The following is a 7,771-nucleotide window of genomic DNA, read 5'->3' as shown; positions in this document are numbered from 1 at the left end:
CTGCCCAAGAGCGATTTTTAGCACTTCTACTTGTACATTGTGTCTTTGGCACAAGCATGACCACAATTCATGCAACGTGATTGTAAACAAAGACAAGTGTGATTAGGATTCTTTGTGTCTGACTGCATTTGGAAGTTATGTGCAACATTTAAGAGTGAGTTATGAGTGAAATGTGATGTAGGAGAAACATCTGCGTTCTGGAGAGAGCAATAACTTTTTCTTGATTGTCCTGTCTGTTGCTGTGCAAACTGTCCTTATGAATGCCACACAAGTGGAAACAGTAACATCAACAGTTTCCACATCAATGTCAAGCTTTAAGAGGAGACACACCGTACAGCTTGTGGTGGTGACTGTGTTTTTTTGGGGGGGCGGGAGGCGGCAAGCTGCTGTCCTGGGTTGTCATAGTGGATTGTGCATCTCCATAATAAACTCTAATTTTCAGGCTCTGTATATTGATTTGGCATAAGTATAACCATGCATGCACATAACTGATGTGCATGGTGCATGTGTGTGCTAAAAATGAATGATGCACAGCAGAAAACGCGGAGCAAAGAACTTTATCTATAATCTCTTGTTATCAGCATCCTCTTGAGAAGCGTGTCTTTTATATATATGTTATGTTGAAATTTCTCCCTGTAGGATTAACCCTCTGGGGTCCGAGGGCATTTTTTTGGACAGTTCACTCGCCTGGCATAAATGATTCATTATTGCTGTTAACAGCTCTCCCTGCATCCCACAATCATGTTTTATGTCTCTTTTTCAGGACAACCTGTGCTTTCAGAATATATATATATATATATTTGTGTTTTATAAGTGTAATAAAGGTTTACAATCAAAAATAGGCATGGAAAAAATAAAGCGAAAAATAATTTTCCGCACATTTATTCAAAACACACAGCAAACTATAATAAGCAATAGTTTTGACACTTTATAAAGGTAGTTTGAGGTCTTGTGTGAAAGACTGTACAACAAAAAGGTTCAAACAATAAACACAAATGCACATTTTGAACAATATATACAAAATGGTCTATGTGTTTTGTTGTCCGTTGATATGGTAAACAGTGCTTTATGCCGAGAAAGCAACAGAGTTATCCAGTACCATTTACATGCAAACTAGTGGAGCAATCCTGATAGTTACACACTATTTGTTTGAGCACATGAGATTGACATCAGAGGCTCTCCGTGTGCTCCTGTTTTCACTGATCGCTGTGCATAATGGCACAGGGCGCACTGAGTATGTACTAAGAGTATGTACTCATTGGAGCTATTCAAACGGGCCAACTAGTAACATATCACTCCTGAAAATGATCTTTGGCGTTTCACGTGAGGTAAATCTGCCCTACAATTGGATTTTGGAAAACCATGTGACGGTGAACCAATTCCGATTGGACACTCACATTGCGCACGTCATCACACAGTTTCTTTGAGGAGTACAAAGATGGCCGTTGGCTGGCTCAAAGGTCCGCGGAGTTACCTTTTCAGCAAAAAAAAAAGTATGTTTCTATCTCATGTCATTATAAAGTTATTTTTAATTTAGTAAAACTTGGTCTTAGCCGTCGTATACAATGGCGTCGGCCCCAGAGGGTCTTAATCTTAATGTTCACCATCCACATACATCAATACATGCTTTATATTTATGTAGGTGTTCAGAAAGACATCCACTAGAGGGCACTGCGGACCCTCTTGAGCTTTTCTGACAACATCCAACATGGCGACAGTCGAAGTCGAAAGACTAAAAAATAAAGATCCTACCACAAATAAGACCACAGTCAAGGCAGCAGCATAGCTGGAGGTGGTCTGTGTGGCCATTAAATACTCTAGGACAAAGATTATAAATATCCTGCTCCAGGATTCAATTTATTAATTTATATAGTGCCATCTCTCGACAGAGTCGCCCCAAGGCGCTTCACATAACACACAATTCATAACAGAGTAAATTAAAATCAAAAAGGGCACAATAAAAAGGTAAAACACAGTAGAATAAAAAGACATTACAAGGCAAACATAAAAACTGAATAAATTAATGACAAGACAGCTGGTTAAATTGATGCTGATGTCTGGCTGGACCAAGAACCATCATTTCAGTCTTATCAGAATTTAAGAGTAGGAAGTTACTAGACAACCAACCAGGATTTCCAATGATATTGCTTTGTTCTGTTAGTATCTGGTAAAATGTACGCAGAGTGTGGCGAGAAGGAGCCGTATGCTTCTGCAGTGCCAGATCTAGAGGGGGAGATTGGGAGGGGCAACCATCCTCTTGAGCCATTGACCAAAAGTGTGATGAATATGGGAAATATAGGTGTTGCATAAACTGATTGATGGATGCTGCTGCATGCAGAAATAGAAGATTTCCAGGTTTGTTTGTTTTTTTGGTGTGTTTTTTTTTTTAATCTTGGTACACTGCAAAAAAACAAAACAAAACAAAAAAAAACCTTATTTAGAAGTGTTAGATAATTTATCTTGTTTTAAGGTTTAATGTCTTATTTTAAGTGTCCGACGTGCTTATTTATAGAGTTAACAATCTTAATTCAAGACATCTTGTCAAGTGAAAGAAGCAGTCCATGCAACAAGAAAATTCAGTAAGGTATATCTTATATTCCAGTTCTAAGGTGGAACTATGCCAGTATACAAAGGTATATCTAAATATCAAAAAGGAAGAGTAAAATAGGAGAATAGAAAAGAGTAGAGTAGAGCCACTTAGGTGCCCGGTCTTGAGAACCAGGGATGGTAGGTTGAAAAGCTTTTTTATCCCATGGGAACTCTCTCTACCCACCCAAGCAGCTCAAGAAAAAGGTATATAATATAATAAATAATAAGACATAAGAAGGATAAGACATCACAGGAGAAGATTGTAGTATAGGTAATTAGTTTGTAGACTAGTAGTAAACTCAAATATAGTTAGTAGGCTAAGCTATAGAAGCAGAAGCTATGAGTGTGTGAGTGTACTGGTATCTATCTAAAGTAACTCTGTTAGCATGCTATAGGAAAATAAAAAAGTAGAATCATTATGCTATTAAATGGAAACCTAAGAACTTAGGTACTATATGTTGATATCTTTAGAGGAACACATAACCTGATGAATCATTAGAAATCTACACCATGTAAAATAGAATTGTAAATGGTGAAAATAAGCTAGTAGAAGAGCAAAATTAGCTGTGAATAAGCCAACCGTACCCAGCAAGCTAACACGATAAACAAAAACGGTAATTAGTGTATAAAGTATCATAGCGTAGTTAAACCTACAGTAACGGAATTAACAAATACATATAAAATAAATGTGGGCAAAAGTATGAATTAATCTGAGTTATCAAACACAAAAGAACCAACTATTTTGTAAGCTACGATGAACGTTGCTAAGGCCGGCTAGATAAGCTAACGTTAGCTGTTAGGTATAACTAATTGTACTCCACTCCTCCAAGATCATTTTCCTCAGATTTAGTGTTTTGATCTTGTTTTTAGACACCCCGTTTTTTACAGTGCAGTATTCGTGCTCCTGTCTTTGGTCACATGTTTTTGTTTTTTTGTGAGGAGCAAATAAATAAAAAGTTAAAGAACATTCAGAATGAGCTGGGTGTCCATCTGAGTGGTCACCATTCAGGACCCAAGGTGGTTCGGTAGTGTGGGTTGTACTTCCCAACCTGACCTGGTTGTTCCGTCTTCATCGGCACTGGGACTAAAAACAGTGGAAGCTGAACTGCAGTACTCAAATTGATGTGTACGAGGTCTATTAGAAAAGTATCCGACCTTATTATTTTTTCAAAAACCATATGGATTTGAATCACGTGTGATTACATCAGACATGCTTGAACCCTCGTGGGCATGCGAGAGTTTTTTCACGCCTGTCGGTTACGTCATTCGCCTGTGGGCAGTCTTTGAGTGAGGAGTCGTCCACCCGCTCGTCGATTTTTTTCATTGTTTAGGAATGGCTCAGAGACTGTTGCTTTGTTTGATAAAAAATTTTTCAAAACTGTAAGGCACAACTGAGTGGACACCATTCAATAAATTCAGCTGGTTTTCGGTAAAAAATTTTAACGGCTGATGAGAGATTTTGGTCTGGTAGTGTCGCTTTAAGGACGGTCCACGGCGCCTGACGGCGATCTGCGCTTCAAGGCGGCAGCGTCTCGCCGTTTCAAGTTGAAAACTTCCACATTTCAGGCTCTGTTGACGCAGTAAGTCGTCAGAGAACAGAGAACTTTCAGAAGAAGTCGGCATGAGGAGTTTATTCGGACATTCCATTGTTAACGGACATTTTGTAATGAAAGAACGTGCGGGCAGAGTTGCATGTCGGGCCGGACCCGACCGCGGGGGGTCGCGGCAGGAAAAACACCTCCGTTGGAAATCTTAACGGGCAAGTTGGAACATGCCCAAGCTGTTAAACAATTTCTCAGTTACTCACTTGTTGAAAGCCATTAAAAGCCGCCTGAATTCTACAAATGGTTTTCAACACGGAGGTGTTTTTCCTGTCGCGGCGCACACAGATTTGCCGAGTCGTCACGGAAACAACTCGGCGAATTTGCGCGTACGTCTTTCATTAAAAAAATGTCCTTAAACAGTGGAATGTCCGCATAAATTCCTCATGCCGGCCTCTTCTGAATCTTCTCTGTTCTCTCACGATGTCCTGGGTGAATTAAGCATTAAATTAGGATGTTTTCAGCTCGAAACAGGCCGACGACAGTGCCTGGAAGCGCTGCAGGACGTCCCGCTCCGTGGGAAGTCCTTACACCGACAGAAACACCCCATAATCTCTCATCAGCCGTTAAACTTTTCACAGAAAACCAGCTTAATTTCTCGAATAGTGTCCACTCGGATATTCCTCACAGGTCCAGAAAAAATTTTGATAAAGCAACTCGCGCCGTCTCGAGCAGCGTGTGAAACAAAGGAATTCAGCCGAGAGGGCGGGACCACATCTCACTCAAGGCCTGCCCACAGGGAAATGATGTCACCGACACGCGTGAAAAAACTCACGCATGCGCACGAGGGTTCAAGCATGATTGGTGTAATCGCACATCATTCAAATCCATATAGTTAAAAAAAAAAATAAAAGGGTCGGTTTATTATCTAAGAGACCTCGTATGTACCTTGTTTAAAATCATGTCAGTTTTTGTAACTTGGTTTAACTATAAAATGCACCAAAGGCATAAAAGAATCCATCCATCAAGGAATGTTTGCTTTCTAGGGTGTTACTATGGATTGCACAAAACCTTTTTTCCGCAACACTGCAAAAGGTTGTGTGTGTGTGTGTGTGTGTGTGTGTGTGTGTGTGTGTGTGTGTGTGTGTGTGTGTGTGTGTGTGTGTGTGTCCTCAAATGGATTTTGGACATCATAAACCACATTTTAAAAACAAGTTTTAACTTTGTGACAGATACAAGCTCCAAGAAGTACCTTTCCGATAACATGTTTTCCTTATTGTTATATTATTAGTTTAGTATTTTTTTTCTTCAAGTAAAACAAACTAAACTGATCATTTCACTGATATCGATGAGGTGATTATTGGTTCCTGTCTCACTTTGCAGTCCACAGGTTTTCCTTTGACTGACTGACTGATGTATTTGTTGAGAGTCATGAGGACTGAAAGCTTTGACCTTCACATATGTCAACATGGAACTTTGCTCCACCAGACTAAACAAAGGAGTGGATCCTCAGCTCGAGACTGTTTTCATTATCAGTGCTGCAGCTGATCATTTCACCAAACGCTGAAGGTCCATCGTGGCTCGTTTTGAATGACCAGCTGCCCCAAAACCCAAACATACTCCGTTTCCATTCAAATAAGTCTGAGAAAAGTAGCAAGTCCTCTCGCTGCAGAAAGTGCAATGGCGTATTTTAAAATTACAAATAGTTTAATTAATTACAAACATAACTGATTCAGTCACTGTTTATCGTGCATGTCCTTGCCTTAACAAATAAGCATTTATTTGCGCTTTTCAGAAAAAGATTTACATAGCTTACTTTGAGGAAATTACAAGCTAAATAGATTTTGTTTTTAATCCAGCAGTGGCTGAGTGTCAGGAGAAGCTGCTGTAATAGCAGCGCAAGCATTTGTAGCACGAGAATAAAAAGAAGGAACAGCAGTAAAGACGGTCATGGTCGCAGTTGTAATATTTTATGCTGCATTCTTTCAAGAGGAATTATGCCTGCCACAATTTTGTCATGAACCAGAGAGCGCTGTTTTATGCATTGATGCATCAACGATTTACTCGATACATGAAGAGGCATGAATGCCTCATATGCTTCCCAAAACTTCATTGGCCTGCCAATAAAACGTGACGTTTGATTCTCTTCAGTCGGTGTTTCTGTTCTTTACAGATGACACCTGAACTGTCACGTGACACAATGTTTTACAGACTTCAGCAGTTCACCTGATAGCGCAGCTTTGACCATCTATTTGTCTATTTCTGACTATTTTTTGGCTTGCAGTGACCACTCACAAATGACAGGGAGAAGGAGTTGAAAAATTAAAGATATTTGCATTTGCGACCATTTTAGTCCCCAACTGAATGTCACATCAGTCATTTCATATTTAATCAATTGTGCAGCTCTATTCCTGATCACTGACATTTGATTTTGATGGATGAAATTTCACTCTGATCAATTAACTTTGCTCTTTGTTCTGGGTCTTTGATCCTAATTGTGAAACTGGATCCTGATTGCTTTGATCTTGAAATCAAGACCAGAGCTCAAACAATTCCATATTTGAGATCAAAGGTGGGCTCAAGATCAAAAGAATCAAGTTGAATGATCCAAGGTTGGATCCACCAATTGAACCTCGACTTTGATCTTAATCAATGGCCGTCACCCCAATCACTTAACCATCTTTGAGCCAGGTCAATGGCCTTTTTCTGGTGGCAACTTACTGTTGATATTTACTGTTGATCTTTGATCGGAATTACTGAAACTGGATCCTGATTGCTTTGATCTTGAAATCAGGACCACATGTCAAACAATTCTTAATCTGAGCTCAAAGACGATCTAAACAGGAAAGTTGATTCTGATGTTTGATCCTGATTGATGGCTTTTTATACTGATCAGTTAATCTTTATCTTGACCTAGTTCCTAGTTACTGAAACTGGATTCTAAATTCTGATTACTTTGATCTGTGGTCCTGATTTCAGGATCAAATGATTCCTAATCAGAGATAAAAGATAGGCTCAAGCTCAAGTTGAATAAACAAAGTTAGGATTCACCACTTGATTGTTATTGTTGACCCTGGTCAGTGTTTTTTTTTTACACTCGTCACTTAACTTTGATGGTGATCTTTGATCCTAATTAAAAACAGATTGCAGATTGCTTTGACTGATCAAATTATTCAGATGTATAGATCAAAGATAAAAACAGACTCAAGACGAAAGGATCAAGTTGAATGAACAAAGGCAGGACCCACCACTTGATCTTTGTCATTGATCCTGAAGAATCCTGATTGATGGCCTTTTACCTTGATCCTATAACCTTGATCTTACTTTTTGATTGTAATTTCTGCAACTGGGTCCTGATTTCTTATTGGTTTGATTGACAAATAGAGGACACAGATCAAATAATTCCACAGAGATCAAAGATAAAAAACGGACTCAAGATCAAAGGAATCAAGTTGAATGATCAAAGGCAGAGTCCACCACTTTACCGTAGTCTTTGTTCTCAGTGATTAGCTTTTTACCCACATCACTTATCTTTGATCTTTGATGTTGACCTTTGAACCTAATTACTGAAACTGGATCCTGATTGCTTTGATCCTGAAATTAGCACCATAGATAAAAAGGATTGAAAAACAGATCAAAGG

The 7,771-nt window shown here is 39.1% G+C and overlaps 1 protein-coding gene across 3 annotated transcripts in view; it reads right to left on the bottom strand.

Annotated features, from left to right (window-relative positions):
• Positions 1–7,771, bottom strand: part of slc8a1b (solute carrier family 8 member 1b) — a 363,534-nt gene that overhangs the window by 303,497 nt on the left and 52,266 nt on the right. The window lies entirely within an intron of this gene.

Source organism: Thalassophryne amazonica, chromosome 13 (genome assembly GCF_902500255.1).
Source record: "Thalassophryne amazonica chromosome 13, fThaAma1.1, whole genome shotgun sequence".
NCBI lineage: Eukaryota > Metazoa > Chordata > Actinopteri > Batrachoidiformes > Batrachoididae > Thalassophryne > Thalassophryne amazonica.
This window is presented reverse-complemented; position numbering and strand designations above follow the sequence as displayed.